At 45.8% G+C, this 21,090-nt stretch overlaps 1 protein-coding gene across 1 annotated transcript in view; it reads left to right on the top strand.

Annotated features, from left to right (window-relative positions):
* Positions 1-21,090, top strand: part of LOC123766095 (uncharacterized) — a 902,969-nt gene that overhangs the window by 262,940 nt on the left and 618,939 nt on the right. The gene's annotated exons all lie outside the window — the stretch shown is intronic.

The raw sequence follows: 21,090 nt of genomic DNA on the forward strand, positions 1-21,090 counted from the left end.
CCTGCTTTACTCCACTTCGGATGTCAAAGGCGCCTGATGTTAGGCCATCAAAGACCACGGTGCCCCTCATGTTCTCATGGAAAGATCTGATGATGCTGAGGAGCCTGGGTGGGCATCCGATCTTGGGGAGGATCTTGAACAGGCCATCCCTGCTGACGAGGTCGAAGGCCTTCGTCAGGTCTATGAAGGCTACAAAGAGTGGCTGCTTCTGTTCCCTGCATTTCTCCTGCAGTTGTCTGAGGGAAAAGACCATGTCGATGGTGGACCTGCCAGCTCTGAATCCACATTGTGATTCTGGATAAACTCTCTCTGCAAGTACTTGGAGCCTCTTCAATGCGACTCGAGCAAACAGCTTTCCGACAATACTGAGGAGGGAGATTCCATGGTAGTTGTTGCAGTCGCCCCTGTCACCTTTATTCTTATACAGTGTGACGATGTTGGCATCCCTCATGTCCTGTGGCACCTCTCCTTCTTCCCAGCAGAGGCAGAGAATTTCGTGCAGCTCCATGAGCAGGCTACCTCTGCAGCACTTCAAGGTCTCAGCAGGAATGCCATCTTTGCCAGGAGCTTTACCAGAAGCAAGGGAGTCTAGGGCATCGCTGAGTTCTTCCAGGGTCGGTTCACTGTCGAGCTCCATTAACACAGGCAGACACTCAATGGCGCTCAGGGCATCTTCGGTGACCACATTGTCCCTGGCGTATAGCTCAGAGTAGTGCTCGACCCAGCGCTTCAGCTGCAGTGTCTGGTCCTGAATCACCTCGCCAGTGGCAGATTTCAGAGGAGCGGTCTTCTTCTGGATTGGGCCGAGGGCCTGCTTGATGCCGTCATACATTCCCCTTACATTGCCTGTATCCGCTGCAGTCTGTATCTGGGAGCAGAGCTGGAGCCAATAGTTGTTGGCACATCGCCTGGCGCTCTGCTGCACTTTGCAGCGGACGGCCCGAAGGATCTGTAAGTTGCGCCGACTTGGGCAGGCTTTGTAGGCTGCCAAGGCGTTTCTCTTCTCTTCAATTACAGGTGTCATCTCTTCCGAGTGAGCCTCGAACCAGTCTGCCGACCTGCTGGTCTTCTTGCCAAAGGTGGAAATGGCAGCGTTGAACACAGCGTCTCTGAAGTGCTCCCATCTTTTACAGGCAGTGACCCCAGCTGGGCCAGGAAGAGCTTCCTCGAGCACGTGTGCAAAATCTTCCACCTTGTCCTGGTTGCGGGTCTTGGTGGTGTCGATGCGAGGTCTGCCCGCCTTTTTCGAGTGATGAATCTTCTTTGGTTGCATCTTGACCCTGCTACATACCAGGGAGTGGTCGGTGTCACAGACAGCACTCTGGTAGCTACGCGTAATCTTGACGCTGGGTAGACTTGCACGCCTGGTAAGAATCAGGTCAAGCTGGTGCCAGTGCTTGGATCTGGGGTGTCTCCAAGATACTCGGTGTTGAGGCTTTGTGCCGAAGAACGTGTTGGTGACACAAAGACCATGAAGGCAGCAGAGTTCTAGCAGACGTTGCCCGTTCTCATTCATCCTTCCTATGCCGAATTGACCCAGGCAAGTGGGCCAAATGTTGTGCTCGGCACCCACTCTGGCGTTGAAGTCGCCGAGGATGAACAGTGGCTCCTTTACAGGGATTCTCGCTATGACTCTGTTGAGGTCATCGTAGAATTTTTCCTTTGCCTCTGCTGGAGAAGTCAGGGTTGGTGCATATGCACTAATTACATTGACTGGTCCTGTTTGGGAGTACAGTTGCAGAAACAGAATTCGTTCGGTTTCCCCCATCGGTGGCATAATGTGTCCAACAGTGCATTCCTGACGGCAAATCCCACACCATGTTCTCTGGTCTCATCTGGAGGTTTTCCTTGCCAGAAGAAAGAGAAGGTCCTCTCTCTCACAGATCCTGATCCTGGGAGCCTGGTCTCTTGGAGAGCAACAATATCCATCTGCAGCTTGCTCAGCTCCCTATCGATGATTGCTGTTTTTTGGTTTGGTATTGCTTGGTGCAAAGTTGTCGGGCCGCTTGTCGGTTTTCACCCTAAACCCCACGCACCCAGTGAGGTTAACGGACCGTGGCGAGGCAACACCTTATTGGCTGGGGTTTGCCCAGCTTGAGGCGGGCGGTAGCTGCCCAGTGGGGCGCGATGACCCCTCCCACCGTCGGAAGCAACCCCTGGCGTCACACTCTTCGCCAATCGAGCAGAAGACTTAAAACCGGTAGACTGTCGCTTCCCGTGTTGGTTCGACGCTGTGAGGCGAAGCTGGAGTGTCCTCTCCAGGGCGCAAAGCCTGGGTAGGTAGATATGGAGGAGAAGCTGTTACCCATGCAGCAGGTCCCCCCTCTCCACGTTGCTGAAATTATCCAATAGAGAGGCAAATGCCAATACGCATGGTTCCAGCAACGTCGCAGGAGCTGCCAGAACGAGGTCGACGTCAACAACGAACTGCCTTAGGGGCTCCAACTCCGGATTTTTCCTCGAGGTTGACTCCTGAAGCCTTCCCAAAAACAAGGGTATGGCCGCAAGGCAGCGGAGGTTTAAAATCAGGGTTTTCCTTCCCCTAGATGGGCTGCCTTCCCAGGCTATCGAGTCCCATCTACCCGGAGCAGCTGGTTTTAAGGCGCCAGAGGCACGCCCTCGCCCCTTCTCCTGTCGGTAAAAGCAGTTCCGCCGGACTTAGACTAAGCCACCCGTGCAGGCCAGGAGTTGGACTTGGTTGTCAGAGGCTATTTGAGACGCATGCCGTATAGGAGCATTTTATAGGTCATGGGAGCTCGTCCCCCATTACCACCCCCTGGCTATGACAACCCCTTATATATATATATATATATATATATATATATATATATATATATATATATATATATATATATATATATATATATATAAAACGTGTACAAGGAAAGTCAGCATGTGAATGCAATAACATATATCAGTATAAATGTTCCTTGATACAAAGAAATGATTAATCAATCACCCTATTAGTCCTAGAACACATACATCTGTAGGTAATCCAGCCTACGACTGTAACTCTAAACTTCAGTATAAAACACTCCTTGACATAAGAATGCAAACAATCACTCACCTCTCATTGCGCCTTACACGCTAATGACAAACACTCTATCACCTCCCTACAAGTAATCATTTGGAACTCCCACATCTGGAAGTTCACTACCCTGATCTCTTCAGGTTCTTCCGGGTTTAACTACCAGGATCCTCTGCAGCTCCTCCAGGCTGCTTCACCATGCAGTTTTCCTTGAGCAACTATGGTGCTTCACCCTTCTGCTAGGGTCCTCCACAGCTCTCCTGGCTGCTACACCACGAAGTTCCCTCGAGCAACTATGGTGCTTCACCACCTCTACAGAAGCACGTGACCCTCCTCTTCACTGCTTCTCCTCACAGCTCGAGGTCTTCTCCTCCACTACCTTGGAGTCTCATCAATTACTTCATCTGTGCTGGCTTCGAAGTTCTCAGCAACTTCTTCCCCAAAGACAAACCTGCAACCTATCGACACTCCAACTCCAATGTTTCCCCTTTAACACATAAACAAAAATAATCACACAATATGTTTGCCTCCAACCTCTATCTGTCCTCTACATACTGTGAGAGTGGACTCCCCCGTTGGGCGGTCCTTGCTCCACCTCGCCCGGTGGGCTTCACTCACTCCGGGAGGGGCCTCCACCGTCAGGAGCTCTCAGTCACCTGCCAGTGCTCAGAGGGGACGGATGTCGCTCCGTGTTCCTCCCTCTCCACTCTCTTATTTTAGGCTTTGAGCCTTATCAAAACATGTCTAACTTATAAATAAACATTGCTACTGTCGCTGGGCACACAACCATCTACAAGCAATCACTATGAACTGGCGTATATCGTGCTTACCACAGATTGTCTAGTCAAGGGCGCTATCCCTCTGACGGCGTTCGGTCAGGGCGCTCCACCCAGCCCACGAAAATGTCTCTGGGCGGTTTAATACTCTCCTCGTCGACCAGGACTTGAGACCACACGTCCCCAGCTCGATTCCACAGCAGGTATGTCTGCACACTTCTCTTCTCTTCGAGATATATCACTAGGGGTTCCTTCCTGACGGGAGCTCAAACGGAGCGCGGCTTTCCCCCTGCGATGTCTGGCCTCAAGTGAGGTTAAAGCCCTCCATAAGCGAGCCTCACGCCTCCAGCAAAATATCCACATCTCCTAACCAGTCATTTGTCTTTTTTCTTCTTCACTGCCCATAATCTCAAATTGTTATTTAAATCCAACAAACTATTTTACAACTGTGTTATCGCCTCTATATTTCCTATACCTTCTAGTTAGGTCAGCCTTGTTGAATAACTCTCAAGGGGGGAGACTCGTTTCTCCTGCAGGCTGAGATCATAACAGAAGGCAGCAGCACCTGTAAGGTAGAAGCAACAGCAACTGCAGTTTGAAGCAACATCACCTGCAGGTGGAAGCAATAGTACTTGCATGGTGGATGCAATGGCACCAGCAGGGCGGAAGCAACAGCACATGCATGGCGGAAGTAACAATACATGCAGGGTGGAAGCAACGGCAACTGCCAGTTGAACGAACATCACCTATAGGTAGAAGAAAGAGCACCTGCAAATGGAAGCAACAGCACCAGCAGGAAGGATGCAAGAGCGCCTGCAAGTGGAAGAGATAGTACCTGGAGGTGGGAGTAATAGTACTTGCAGGGTGGAAGCAACAGTACTTGCAGGGTGGAAGCAACAGTACTTGCAGGGTGAAAGCAACCGCACATGCAGGGTGGAAGCAACAACACCTGCAGGGTAGCAACAGTTTGAAACAACTGGTGTTTTAAGAGGAATTCACAATCCCTCTTAAATCCCTGCTGTAACCCTCCCTCTCCCTCACTCCTCTCCCTCCATCCCTCCACCGGTTAACCCCACCCCTCACCGTGCCACCCCCAAAATAAATACACACACACACACACACACACACACACAAACACACACACACACACACACACACACACACACACACATGCCTATGATGGACTACATCACGCAGAAGTGCAAGGACGCAGCAAACAAGTTTGTCCCGGTCCAAAAGGAAAACAGTGAAATGAAGATGAGAAACCCATGGTTTAATCAGAGATGTAGGCTAGCTAAGCAGCAAAGTATAAGGGCATGGAGAAACTATAGGAATAACAGGACACTGGAGAGCAGAGAAAGATACCAGAATGCCAGGAATGAATATGTCAGGATGAGAAGAGACGCAGAAAGACAATACGAAAATGACATTGCGAGCAAAGCAAAGACAGCCTAAATTGCTGCATAGCCACATCAGGAGAAAAACAACAGTAAAGGAACAGGTTATGAAATTAAGGATAGAGGCAAAAGGATTCACTACAAACGACAAGGAAGTGTGTGAGGAACTGAATAAGAAATTCCAGGAGGTCTTCATCTTAGAGCAAGGAAAAATTCCAGAGATAAGAGAGGGAATAGCTAACCAGGAACCACTGGAAGAGTTTGAGATAACCAGCGGGGAAGTAAGGAAGTGTTTACTAGAGTTGGATGTGACAAAGGCTATAGGCCCAGATGGAATCTCCCCTTGGATACTAAAGGAAGTAGCAGAAGAACTGTGCCTACCACTCTCCATAGTGTATAACAAATCACTGGCAACAGGGGAACTGCCAGAAATTTGGAAAGCAGCTAACGTAGTCCCGATATACAAGAAAGGGGATAGACATTAGGCACTGAACTACAGGCTAGTGTCCCTAACTTGCATACCATGCAAGCTGATAGAGAAGATTGTGCGAAGAAAGCTAGTGGAGCATCTGGAGCGAAAGAACTTTGTAACACAGCATCAACATGGGTTCAGGGATGGCAAGTCCTGCCTCACAGGGTTACTTGAATTCTATGACCAGGTAATAAAAATAAGGCAAGAAAGAGAAGATGTGGGCAGATTGCATGTTTTTGGATTGTCAGAAAGCCTTTGATAGAGTACCACACAAGAGGCAAGTGAAAAAGCTGGAGATGCAGGCTGGAGTGAAAGGGAAGGTACTCCATTGGATAAAGGAGTACCTAAGCAACAGGAGGCAACAAGTCAGTGTGAGGGGTGAGGTCTCAGATTGGCGAGACGTTACAAGTGGAGTCCCATAGGGGTCAGTCCTTGGACCTATACTGTTTCTGATATATGTAAATGATCTCCCAGAGGGTATAGAATCGTTTCTCTCAATGTTTGCCGATGATGCAAAAATTATGAGGAGGATTGAAACTGAAGACGATAGTAGGAGGCTACAAGATGACCTAGACAGACTGAGTGAATGGTCTAACAAATGGCTGTTGAAGTTCAATCCGAATAAATGCAAAGTAATGGAACTAGGCAGTGGAAACAGAAGGCCAGACACAGGATACAGAATAGGAGATGAAGTACTTAATGAAACGGAGAGAGAGAAAGATCTAGGAGTTGATATCACACCAAACCTGTCTCCTGAAGCCCACATAAAAAGAATAATGTCTGCGGCATATGCGAGGCTGGCTAATATCAGAATAAATTACCGAAGAGGAAAATATGACGAGATGAGGAACTTCCTAAGGGGAATACCATGGGAAACAGAACTTAGAGACAAGAACGTGCAGGACATGATCGATTTTGTCACCCAGAAGTGCCAGGAAGTTGCAGACAGGTTTATCCCAGTTCAAAAGGAGAAAAATGAAAAACAACAGAGCAACCCATGGTTCAACCAGGAATGCAAGGTTGCGAAGCAACTGAGTAAAAGAACATGGAGAAACTACAGAAATAACAGAACACCGGAGAGCAGGGAGAGATACCAGAGGGCCAGAAATGAGTACCTCAGAGTGAGGAGGGAAGCAGAGTGACAGTATGAAAATGCCATAGCGAGTAAAGCCAAGACCCAAACAAAGCTGCTCCACAGCCTCATCAGGAGGTAAACAGTGGTGAAGGAACAAGTGATGAAATTGAAAAAAAGGGGAGAAACAGATACACAGAGAATGACAAGGAAGTGTGTGAAGAACTCAACAAGAGATTCCAGGAGGTCTTCACAATAGAACAAGGAGAAGCCCCTGCACTTAATGAGGAGGAGGCAAACCAAGCAACCTTGGAGGAATTTGACCTCACCAGTGATGAGGTCAAAAGGTGTCTGCTGGAGCTGGATGTGACAAAGGCTGTTGGGTCTGACAGAATCTCACCATGGATACTAAAGGAAGGTGCAGAAGCACTAAGTGTACCACTCTATATGGTGTATAACAGGTCACTGGAAACAGGAGACCTACCAGAAAGTTGGTAGACAGCTAACGTAGTCCCAATATACATTAAGAGTGACAGGCAAGAGGCACTGAACTACAGGCCAGTTTCCCTAACTTGTATACCATGCAAGGTGATGGAGAAGATTGTAAGGAAAAGGCTCATAGAGCATCTGGATGGAAATAACTTTGTAACGCACCACCAACATGGGTTCAGGGATGGTAAATCGTGCCTCACAGGTTTAATAGAATTCTATGACCAGACAACAAAAATTAGGCAGGAAAGAGAAGGGTGGGCCGACTGCATTTTCCTGGACTGCCAGAAAGCCTTTGACACAGTACCTCATAAAAGGCTGTTAAAAAAGTTGGGGCAACAAGCAGGAGTAAAAGGGAAGGTACTCCAGTGGATAAGGGAGTACTTAAGCAACAGGAAACAGCGAGTAACGGTGAGGAGGGAGACATCAGAGTGGCGAGATGTCACCAGCGGAGTCCCATAGGGCTCAGTACTTGGACCCATCCTGTTTCTAATATATGTAAATGATCTTCCGCGCGGAGGGTACAGATTCGTTCCTCTCAATGTTTGCTGATGATGCAAAAATTATGAGAAGAATCAAGACGGATGAAGATAGACAGAGACTACAGGATGACCTGGACAAACTGGAGGAATGGTCTAGAAAATGGCTGCTAAAGTTCAACTCAGGAAAGTGTAAGGTAATGAAATTAGGCAAAGGGAACAGGAGGCTAAACACAAGGTACCATTTAGGAGGTGAAAACCTGCAAGAGTCAAATAGAGAGGAAGATCTGGGGTTGATATCACACCGAACCTGTCCCCAGAGGCTCACATCAAAAGGATATCATCAGCGGCATATGCTAGACTGGCCAACATAGAACTGCCTTTAGAAACTTGTGTAAGGAATCGTTCAGGACCCTGTATACCACTTATGTCAGACCAATCTTGGAATATGCAGTTCCAGCCTGGAGTTTATACCTAGTTAAACACAAGACAAAGTTAGAGAAGATTCAGCGGCATGCCGCCAGGCTCGTCCCGGAAACTGAAAGGTATGAGCTACGACGAAAGGCTAAAGGAGCTGAACCTTATGTCCTTGGAAAACAGAAGAGTAAGGGGAGACATGATAACCGCCTACAAAATTCTCAGGGGAATTGACAGGGTGGACAAAGACAAACTCTTCAACGTGGGTGGGACACGAAAAATGGGACACAGGTGGAAACTTAGTACCCAGATGAGCCACAGAGATGTTAGAAAGAATTTTTCAGTGTCAGAGTTGTTAATAAATGGAATGCACTAGGCAGTAATGTGGTGGAGGCTGACTCCATACAGAGTTTCAAATGTAGATATGATAGAGCAAAGAAGGCTCAGGAATCTCTACGCCAGTTGATTGGCAGTTGAGAGGCAGGACCAAAGGGACAAAGCTCAACCCCCGCAAGCACAATTAGGTGAGGTGAGTACAACATTATTAGCTGTTGATTTTAATGGCTACATGGCAATGATTCCCTGTTTTTTCCCGAGGAAAATTCCACTGGAGCCTCGTTTTCTATGAATGATTAAAGCTACTTTAGGGTTAAATTTGGTTATACAAAATAGCAGCAATATTAAGTGCATATTGCATTAAAAGTTAGTAAATGGTGTCGATTTTTCCGACATAATTTCAGTGGGGGGAGGGGGGGGCGGAACACAGGTCAAAGTCCAATATTTAGAACTGACGAATACTGATACTCCTTCTCAGAACTATTAGATTAATTTGATGTTAGTGGTTAGTAAATGACATATTTGTGCATCAGTTCGCACAGGACGGATGTTCCGTACTAGAGTTGCAGGGGATGGAAGTCTTAGACGATTTCATTTTGCTGCTAACTCTTGTGAGGTATAATTTCTAGCCTAATTACATTTTATTTAACCCAGAGGACTGAATGTGAACTACAGTCGAGCATGATTCTGGGACTGCAGTGGGAACAGTGACATTAGTCACAGGGACTTGAATCATGTTTAGGTTACTGGTCACTGATATATATATACACTGAGGCCCATGGAATACATCTCCATTATATAAAACATGTGTCAATATCAGTCATTATATTTATATAGTCAGCTATGCTCCCTTGTGCTTATTTGCTGGAGTTAATTTTGTGACAAATTGGGTTTTGATTTGGTTATTTAATTTAGAGGATTGAATGTACTCATTAATTAAAGTCAAGAATGATTCTGAGACTGCAGTGGATTCAGTGACATTGGTCGCAGTGACTTGTAGCTGTATAGGCTGATTTGTTCACTGATTTGCCACTGAGGCCTCATGGACACATCTTCAGTTTTAAATGATGATATTAAGATCAAGCTCTGTTGTTATAGTCAGCTGTATTCTCCTTAGTATATTGCTAATGGAGAAATATAATCAGCTGATAAATTTAAAGTTCTATTGGTATTGTTTGTCTGCAGGCATAAATCTCCTCAGGCTTAATACTGGGCCTGTGAGTAATTTGCCTCCTGCAAAATTTAACGGGTTTATACCCTGATATTTAGTTAGGTCAATGAGGAATCTGTAATAGTAGTCTGTATCTATTAGGATTCCAATGTCGGTGAGGTGATCAGACTTAATTTTATCTGTCAATTTTATTCCCTTATTTCTCAGGAATTTTGCAGTAGCTCTTAGACCTTGTATATGTAAGTCTATTAGAATTGAGTCCACCACAATGGCTTGTACTTGACAGACGTAGCTGTCTAATCGCACTGATGGTTGTACCATCTGGTAAACTTGAGGTCTTGTATCAGCTAGGAACCCCGATATATTTAATGTCACCTGGGTTACAGGCTTTAATTATAGTTCATCTGCTACGTTTTTAGGGACAAATTTTCTCTGGGACCCCTTGGTCAACAACCCTCGGGTATGGACCCTGGCCTTCTTACTTTAGATGGTAATTTGGGCAGTAGACAAAATCGCATTATTTTGCGACTTTGTCGAGAGGACACTGATTTTCTGTCGCACCTTGCAGTACTGTACTGTGGTGGGAATATTATCTTCCAACTTGGGGTTTGGAGACTTTATTTTCATATGTTTGCACAGTGCTGCATGGTGCTTACCTCTTTTACACCTGTTGCAGGTGTATAGTTCGGTCTCACAATGGTCGATTTTGTGTGATTTGAGACACCTTGAGCATTTCCTCAATTCCTCGAGTCGCTAAACAGGAGTGTCTCATCTGGATAATTGGTGCAATGGTACGTTGAATGTTCCTTTTGGCAGAACAAACATGTCCCCCAGCCTAATGCACGCTTGGGAGTTACTGGTTTGGGTGAACTAGTAATGGTAGGCTGGTAGGAATCCACCGTATAAGTGCCCTCACTGCCAGATTTTCTCAACCTTGGTGTGGAAGTAATTGGTTGATGTTTGTCTGTGGTATTTGTTTTACACTTTAATTTACTATTTCTGAAGGCACGGAAGAAGCTTTAACTTCTTCATTTGCACGTCGTTTGTCTATGACAAAATGCAAACCTTCAGTGATGTCCTGTATTGTCAGCATGGATTTATTGTAATGTGAGCATAGTTCATCTAGTATATCACTGGACAGTTTTGTTGAATTACTACTTTGGTTATCCACTCAGCAATGGTTATTGCAACCTTAAGATTTAATGTTCTTAGTAGTGACTCAAATTCCATGATGAAGGCTTGTAATGAGTCAGCAGTTTGATCAGGTTGAGGTAAGTCCAGAAATTGTATAACTAGATGTATGACAGCTTTCTCGTTGTCAGCATTATCCCTAGGAAGCTAGACTAGGAGATTAATGTTGTCCCTATTTTTTTTTAATTTTCTACTTCTGGTTCAGCTTCACTCTTAATTTCATTTTCAAAACCCAAATGTCGAGTACACAATGTGTCAACTTTGTGAAAGAGAAAACATGCACTCACTTGAACATTATATTGTAGAATGTCCCATATTGTCTGACTTTCGCCCTCCTGGGCTGAGGTATACTGAACTCTGTAACTACTATATGAGTACTGGAACACTTGATGATATATTGGACTTGTACGCTAGATTAACCATATAATGTAACTATATAACCTGAGCTTGTAAAAGCATCTTAATCACCTTCAGTGGTTAAGTTCTTAATTGCACACTAGTTTCTCTTCTCAGCTATCTCACCCTGTCAGAGTAAAAGAGACAAATATATGTGTATGTATGTGTGCATATATATATATATATATATATATATATATATATATATATATATATATATATATATATATATATATATATATATATATATATATATATATATATGACTGAAAACTCACACCCCAGAAGTGACTCGAACCCATACTCCCAGGAGCAACACAACTGGTAACTACAGGGCGCCTTAATCCGCTTAACCATCACGGCCGGACAAAAGGAAGTGGTAGCCGAAGCTATTTGAACCACTTCCCCGCCGGCAACTCGGATGGTAATCTTAGGCATAGCATTTCACCAAATCACCTCATTCTTTAGGGCACACGTGAGGAACACAAATGCGAACAAGCCTGAATGGTCCCCAGGACTATATGCGACTGAAAACTCACACCCCAGAAGTGACTCGAACCCATACTCCCAGGAGCAACACAACTGGTAACTACAGGGCGCCTTAATCCGCTTGACCATCACGGCCGGACAAAAGGAAGTGGTAGCCGAAGCTATTTGAACCACAACTGTAGTTACCAGTTGTGTTGCTCCTGGGAGTATGGGTTCGAGTCACTTCTGGGGTGTGAGGTTTCAGTCGCATATAGTCCTGGGGACCATTCAGGCTTGTTCGCATTTGTGTTCCTCATGTGTGCCCCAAAGAATGAGGTGATTTGGTGAAATGCTATGCCCAAGATTACCATCCGAGTTGCCGGCGGGGAAGTGGTTCAAATAGCTTCGGCTACCACTTCCTTTTGTCCGGCCGTGATGGTCAAGCGGATTAAGGCGCCCTGTAGTTACCAGTTGTGTTGCTCCTGGGAGTATGGGTTCAAGTCACTTCTGGGGTGTGAGTTTTCAGTCACATATAGTCCTGGGGACCATTCAGGCTTGTTCGCATATATATATATATATATATATATATATATATATATATATATATATATATATATATATATATATATATATATATATATATATATATATATATACATATATATATATTGGTGTATACTGGCAGCAGGTTTTCTTTCAAACATGTTTCATTGAATATGACCGCATATTCTGTATTTATTATTTTCTGGTTTAGGGCTTCTATCCCTCTAACTATTATATATACATATATATATATATATATGTATATATATATATATATATATATATATATATATATATATATATATATATTATATATATATATATATATATATATATATATATATATATATATATATATATATATATATATTATTAAATATGACCGAAAAAGTAAGATTAATAATTCTAACACGAATTTTCTCAATCTTTCGTACATTTCTTTTCACTGTTGGAGGTAAATCAAAAATCAATTCTCCAAAATTCATTTTTATTTCTAGTCTGACGCGACACGAGCGCGTTTCGTAAAACTTATTACATTTTCAAAGACTTTAGTTTACAAATACACAACTGAATAGAACTTACGCATCTCCGATTTTATATCTACATTTGAGTGAGGTGGATGGGGTGAGGTGGCATTAATAGGGTATTAATTTCATCAACACAAGACAGAACAAGAGGTGGCATTAATAGGGTATTAATTTCATCAACACAAGACAGAACACGAAACAATGGGTATTGAATAGAAGTGTTTGTAGAAAGCCTATTGGTCCATATTTCTTGATGCTTCTATATTGGAGCGGAGTCTTGAGGTGGGTAAAATATAGTTGTGCATTAATTGGCTGTTGATTGCTGGTGTTGACTTCTTGATGTGTAGTGCCTCGCAAACGTCAAGCCGCCTGCTATCGCTGTATCTATCGATGATTTCTGTGTTGTTTACTAGGATTTCTCTGGCGATGGTTTGGTTGTGGGAAGAGATTATATGTTCCTTAATGGAGCCCTGTTGCTTATGCATCGTTAAACGCCTAGAAAGAGATGTTGTTGTCTTGCCTATATACTGGGTTTTTTGGAGCTTACAATCCCCAAGAGGGCATTTGAAGGCATAGACGACGTTAGTCTCTTTTAAAGCGTTCTGTTTTGTGTCTGGAGAGTTTCTCATGAGTAGGCTGGCCGTTTTTCTGGTTTTATATTAAATCGTCAGTTGTATCCTCTGATTTTTGTCTGTAGGGATAACGTTTCTATTAACAATATCTTTCAGGACCCTTTCCTCCGTTTTATGAGCTGTGGAAAAGAAGTTCCTGTAAAATAGTCTAATAGGGGGTATAGGTGTTGTGTTAGTTGTCTCTTCAGAGGTTGCATGGCGTTTCACTTTCCTTCTTATGATGTCATCGACGAAACCATTGGAGAAGCCGTTGTTGACTAGGACCTGCCTTACCCTACAGAGTTCTTCGTCGACTTGCTTCCATTCTGAGCTGTGGCTGAGAGCACGGTCGACATATGCGTTAACAACACTCCTCTTGTACCTGTCTGGGCAGTCGCTGTTGGCATTTAGGCACATTCCTATGCTCGTTTCCTTAGTGTAGACTGAAGTGTGGAAACCTCCGCTCTTTGCCATGACTGTTACATCTAGAAAGGGCAGCTTCCCATCCTTTTCCATCTCGTAAGTGAAACGCAGCACGGAACTCTGCTCAAATGCCTCCTTCAGCTCCTGCAGATGTCTGACATCAGGTACCTGTGTAAAAATGTCGTCAACATACCTGCAGTATATGGCCGGTTTCAAGTTCATGTCGACTAAGACTTTTTGCTCGATGGTACCCATGTAGAAGTTTGCAAACAGGACACCTAGGGGAGAACCCATGGCGACCCCATCTACTTGCTTATACATGTGCCCATCCGGGCTCAAGAAGGGTGCCTCTTTAGTACAAGCTTGGAGTAGTTTCCTCAGAATATTTTCTGGTATGTCAAGAGGAGTACAGGCTGGATCACGATACACTCTGTCGGCTATCATCCCGATTGTCTCGTCCACAGGTACATTGGTAAACAGCGATTCTACGTCCAACGAGGCTCTTATCCCTGTGGCCCGTGTGCCCCGCAAAAAGTCAACAAATTCCTTTGGAGACTTCAGGCTGAAGGCGCAGGGAACATAAGGAGTCAGCAGGCCGTTGAGTCGCTTCGCCAGTCTGTACGTGGGTGTGGGTATCTGGCTAATGATTGGCCGAAGTGGGTTTCCAGGCTTGTGTGTCTTGACATTTCCATACGCATATCCAGGTTTATATTCCCCAATGATCTTTGGCAGGTGGAGTCCGGATTTCTTGGCGTTCACAGTTTCGATCAGTTTGTTGACCTTTGCTTTTAATTCGGCTGTAGTGTCCTTCGTTACCCTTTGGAACTTAGTTTGGTCAGAGAGTATGATGTTCATTTTCGCCAGATATTCGTCTTTTTTAAGAATGACATATATTGGCGACTTGTCACCTCTCCTGACAACTATCTCTTTGTTCTCACGAAGGCTTTTAGCTGCCGCTTTGAGCTCGGGGGACAGTATGGTGCTTCTGTAATTGCCTCGATTCTTTCCTCCTTCTGCAATAAGTTCTGCTTGTAAGGTATCTTTGGTAGATACCTTACAGAAGCAGAACAGAAGCAGAAGCAATTCAATCTCCTTGTGTGACGTGGACTCAGGAGCTGGAAAGCAATTACATTGTAGAAATCTTCTACCTAACTAATTACAGACATATCTAATAATAAGGAATTCTTCCTAATAAATTAAACGATATATCTGTTGCTGTAGAATTCTTTTACAGGTATTAGTGAACATGAATTCCTAAAATATTTACGGAATATGGCTAGAGAGTAAACGTACTGGATTTGATGTTAATTTCTCAGCCTAACGACAACTAACCTAAATGTTAACAGTGATCACTAGTAAACATAAAAGGTAATTAATAGTTGCCGGGCCAAGTGTCTGTTGATGTTGGAATGATTCCAAGGTCCCTCGTCTTCAACTGCCGTGATAACACGTCAACTATGGGCTGGAGATTCAATAGTTCTTGGACAAAGCCATTATATGCCGAATTAACGTGGCACCGCTCTCGTGATTGTGGGAGCGAAAAATAAGACACTAAGCAAGTTCTTAAGAGAATTTAAGATCTCACGATCACTGTGTCTACACTGACGGCTCAGTCCAATCTTCAACTGAACGGACTGCAGCAGCATGTAGGTATTATAGAAATAATATTTGCACAAAGACTGTCAGTGTCAGGTTAAACAACTGGCTGACCTCCACACAAACAGAACTAGCAGCATTACAACTAGCTACCAGTACATTAAAAAAGATTGGAGGAGGAATAATATTTTGTGATTCAAAGTCTGCTCTCCAAGCAATCGAAAACTTCTACTTGAAGATCGTCAGCAAGAACCTCATACTACCAATTATAAATGACCTAATTGCTGCACAGAGTAGAAGGTCTCGAAGGTCCTCTGTATGGATACCATCACACATATATATAACCCATCATAATGAGACAGACATTGCAGCCAAATTAGCGTGCAACAAAGATATTAGATCTAGGTATCCCCATCTCTACTGTCAAAACTGTATTGGTCCAAACACACAGGTCTGATAGGAAAGAAATTACTGACTCCCAACGACCTGAAAGCACTAGTATAAAAAGCTATGCATTGTTCAGATCTGAAATCTATATCTATGGGCAGCACAAAACGTCCACCAGACTGTGCGACACAGTGATTGCCAGGATCAGGTTAGGTTACCGTTACCTGTGGCAGGTGGTTACAGGTGACGGATCTCCCAATCCTAAGCACTCCAGGTGCAAACTCTGTGAGCAGGAACTGGGCACTACATCACCGAATGCCCAGTTATTAGACCTTTCAGAGCAGATGGCATGAAGTACTTGGAGCTTTGCAACTACTTTATTCAGTCTCGTGTTCTTGAAGATATCCTCAGTGTACCCAAAATTTGCCAGTGCAGGCTACTAAACATATGGCCCTGTATGATTAACCATCTTGCGAGATGGGGACTTTTAGTATCACTGCTACCTTATTCACTCCTGTGTTCATGTTATCCTCATACTGAACCCAGAGTCTGCCAGTGAAGGCTTCTTATCACGTGCCTCTGTATGACTAATTAGCCTGTGTGATGGAGATTTGTTAGCATCACGTAGCTAGCTTTTTGACACACTGTACTCCCCTTCATATAGTCTTGGGTAGCTGCACAAATGCAGATGTACCTAATGTATTAATAAAAAATTCTTGGATCTCCTTCTGTAATTGTGCGGTTTGGGCAAAAAGGTATTTATTTGGTCTGGGTGAATATTTTGTTGGTTGAGGCGTTGAACATAATTATTTGCTGCCTCTGCAGCCCCTATTTTTTTTATTGGCCACCTTTATTAGGCTTTCAAGTACTTTGGGTGTCACATTTGACTGGAATTATTGACGTCAGTAGTTTAGTCACCTGTTCTTGGTAACGTAGGCATATTCTGTGGTAGAACATACTGTTTCTTTACATTTTGCCTGTTGTACTGGCTGCTCAATTTGGTTTTATTGGCTCCATAAATTGGAGCAAATATTTAGTAATAATAGCCTAGGCTAATTCTTTTATTAGTCACTTCACGAAATTAAACACAAATTTTGTGTAGATAAACTCTGCGAAAGTGTAGCCGTAATTAGGCTGGATTTAATTTAAGTGGTGTTACTCTGCGGATATAAAACGCCACAAAATTGGTGGGTAACTGCATGAGACCGCTGTGAGTGGCGTGAGCTGGTAGCCGGTCTTGTGACTGGTAATGTTTATATATATATTGTTTACTGATTTATTGCACTGTTAATTTAATTTGATGGACCATTGTGGCATATATTGTTCATCTGGTTCGTGTAAGGACCAAACATCAGATCCTGGTTCGAAGTAGACTATTAATTTGGGGAATACTGACTCTTGGGATTTATTTAGCAATTTATATTATTTAGTAATTTATATTATTTAGTAATTTATATTTATTTCGATAGCGAACTGTATGATGTTTAAAGTGGACTGTATGATTTATTCCCACAATTCGTTCCTTCACAAGCTGGGGGGGGGGGGGTTATTATTTATATATATATAGTCTATCGCTCGAAGCTATCGATTGGTAGACATTCACTACAATATTAAGACTACATAGATTAGTAAATAAGATGGGGAAGCCTTATCTATTTGGTAATTTTGGCCTGGACAACCAGATAACACCCGGATGATAACACAAGCTAATACACCAAAGGAGCCGGTCGGCCGAGCGGACAGCACGCTGGACTTGTGATCCTGTGGTCCTGGGTTTGATCCCAGGCGCCGGCGAGAAACAATGGACAGAGTTTCTTTCACCCTATGCTCCTGTTACCTAGCAGTAAAATAGGTACCTGGGTGTTAGCCAGCTGTCACGGGCTGCTTCCTGGGGGTGGAGGCCTGGTCGAGGACCGGGCCGCGGGGACACTAAAGCCCCGAAATCATCTCAAGATAACATCTCATCTCAAGATAACCTTGTAGGTGAAGCTAGTGTCATGTGTTGTAGCAGGTAATTGTTATTAATTCTTCTTCCCCTTCAATTTCACCTGTCAATGGGTACACACAATATTAATCATAACCTATATATGACAGCTATATCAGGGGAAATTATTGTAATTTATATGATAATATTTAAGTAATATTTACCCATTTGAGTGGCTCGCCTAGTGTTCTAACTGGTATTCCCTAATCTATTATTACTGGCCAGAAATAGCTAGATACAACTGGAATCAGGCACAGAACACTTCCCTTGTTGTTGTTGTTGACAAAGATGTTGTGTTGATTTAGCGGCGACGACGACCGTGGGAGTTGACAAAGATCGTGCTGTTGACGGGGACGTTTTTGGTCCCTTAATAAAAATTAATTTTCCCTTAAAGGAAAAATAATTGTGGACCAGGATTTTTGCTCCAGCGAAACTTATTGTTTATGTTAAATTAATGGCGCCTGCTCCTGTCTTGGCTCGAGAGACGCTTCTCTCTCGCCGGTTCTAATACTGCCCTTTTATTGACGATGGGAGGTAGACTTTAGTGTGTTAGTAATTATATTAGACCCAGTCATAGAGAATACTTTTTTTATTGATTCTAATGCTAGACTGGTGTTTTAAGAAGAATTAACAATATTATTATCTGGTGAATTTAATGGCCACATAGCAATGATTCCCCGTTTTCTCCAGAGGAAAATTCCACTGGAACCTCGTTTTCTATGAATGATTAAAGCTACTTTAGGGTTAATTTCTTAGCACAAAATAGCAGCAATATTACCTGCATACTGTATTGAAAGTTAGTAAATTGTGTCAGTTTTTCCGACAACAGCACCTGTTGGGTGGAAACAACAGCACTTGCAGGTAGAAGCAACAGCACCAGCCGGATGGAAGCAACAGCACCAGCCGGATGTAAGCAACAACACCAGCCGGATGGAAGGAACAGCACCAGCCGGATGGAAGCAACAACACCAGCCGGATGGAAGCAACAGCACCAGCCGGATGGAAGCAACAGCACCAGCCGGATGGAAACAACAGCACCAGCCGGATGGAAGCAACAGCACCAGCCGGATGGAAGCAACAGCACCAGCCGGATGGAAGGAACAGCACCAGCCGGATGGAAGCAACAGCACCAGCCGGATGGAAGGAACAGCACCAGCCGGATGGAAGCAACAGCACCAGCCGGATGGAAGGAACAGCACCAGCCGGATGGAAGCAACAGCACCAGCCGGATGGAAGCAACAGCACCAGCCGGATGGAAGGAACAGCACCAGCCGGATGGAAGCAACAGCACCAGCCGGATGGAAGCAACAGCACCAGCCGGATGGAGGCAACAGCACCAGCCGGATGGAAGGAACAGCACCAGCCGGATGGAAGCAACAGCACCAGCCGGATGGAAGCAACAGCACCAGCCGGATGGAAGCAACAGCACCAGCCGGATGGAATCAACAGCACCAGCCGGATGGAAGTAACAGCACCAGCCGGATGGAAGCAACAGCACCAGCCGGATGGAAGCAACAGCACCAGCCGGATGGAAGCAACAGCACCAGCCGGATGGAAGCAACAGCACCAGCCGGATGGAAGCAACAGCACCAGCCGGATGGAAGCAACAGCACCAGCCGGATGGAAGCAACAGCACCAGCCGGATGGAAGCAACAGCACCAGCCGGATGGAAGCAACAGCACCAGCCGGATGGAAGCAACAGCACCTACTGGAGGAAGCAACAACTAGCAGAGTGGAAGCAACAGCACGTACAGGGTAAATGCAACAGAACCCACAGGGTAGAAACAACAGCACCAGCACCTGCAGGGTGGAAGCAGCAGCACCAGCAGGGTGGAAGCAGCAGCACCTGCAGGGTAGAAACAACAGCACCAGCAGGGTGGAAGCAGCAGCACCTGCAGGGTGGAAGCAGCAGCACCTGCAGGGTAGAAACAACAGCACCAGCAGGGTGGAAGCAGCAGCACCTGCAGGGTGGAAGCAGCAGCACCTGCAGGGTTGAAACAACAGCACCTGCAGGGTGGAAGCAGCAGCACCTGCAGGGTGGAAGCAGCAGCACCTGCAGGGTAGAAACAACAGCACCAGCAGGGTGGAAGCAGCAGCACCTGCAGGGTGGAAGCAGCAGCACCTGCAGGGTAGAAACAACAGCACCAGCAGGGTGGAAGCAGCAGCACCTGCAGGGTGGAAGTAGCAGCACCTGCAGGGTAGAAACAACAGCACCAGCAGGGTGGAAACAGCAGCACCTGCAGGGTGGAAGTAGCAGCACCTGCAGGGTAGAAACAACAGCACCAGCAGGGTGGAAACAGCAGCACCTGCAGGGTGGAAGTAGCAGCACCTGCAGGGTGGAAGTAGCAGCACCTGCAGGGTGGAAGTAGCAGCACCTGCAGGGTAGAAACAACAGCACCAGCAGGGTGGAAGCAGCAGCACCTGCAGGGTGGAAGCAGCAGCACCTGCAGGGTGGAAGCAGCAGCACCTGCAGGGTGGAAGCAGCAGCACCTGCAGGGTGGAAGCAGCAGCACCGGCAGGGTGGAAGCAGCAGCACCTGCAGGTGGAAGCAGCAGCACCTGCAGGGTGGAAGCAGCAGCACCTGCAGGGTGGAAGCAGCAGCACCAGCAGGGTGGAAGCAGCAGCACCTGCAGGGTGGAAGTAGCAGCACCTGCATGGTGGAAGCAGCAGCACCTGCAGGGTGGAAGCAGCAGCACCAGCAGGGTGGAAGCAGCAGCACCTGCAGGGTGGAAGCAGCAGCACCTGCAGGGTGGAGGCAGCAGCACCTGCAGGGTGGAAGCAGCAGCACCTGCAGGGTGGAAGCAGCAGCACCGGCAGGGTGGAAGCAGCAGCACCTGCAGGTGGAAGCAGCAGCACCTGCAGGGTGGAAGCAGCAGCACCTGCAGGGTGGAGGCAGCAGCACCTGCAGGGTGGAAGCAGCAGCACCTGCAGGGTGGAAGCAGCAGCACCGGCAGGGTGGAAGCAGCAGCACCTGCAGGTGGAAGCAGCAGCACCTGCAGGTGAAAGCAGCAGCACCTGCAGGGTGGACGCAGCAGCACCTGCAGGGTGAAAGCAACAGCACCGGCAGGTGGAAGCAGCAGCACCTGCAGGGTGGAAGCAGCAGCACCGGCAGGTGAAAGCAGCAGCACCTGCAGGGTGGAAGCAGCAGCACCTGCAGGGTGGAAGCAGCAGCACCTGCAGGGTGGAAGCAGCAGCACCTGCAGGGTGGAAGCAGCAGCACCTGCAGGGTGGAAGCAGCAGCACCGGCAGGTGGAAGCAGCAGCACCTGCAGGGTGGAAGCAGCAGCACCGGCAGGTGAAAGCAGCAGCACCTGCAGGGTGGAAGCAG

The sequence above is a fragment of the Procambarus clarkii genome, chromosome 9 (assembly GCF_040958095.1).
Source record: "Procambarus clarkii isolate CNS0578487 chromosome 9, FALCON_Pclarkii_2.0, whole genome shotgun sequence".
Lineage (NCBI taxonomy): Eukaryota > Metazoa > Arthropoda > Malacostraca > Decapoda > Cambaridae > Procambarus > Procambarus clarkii.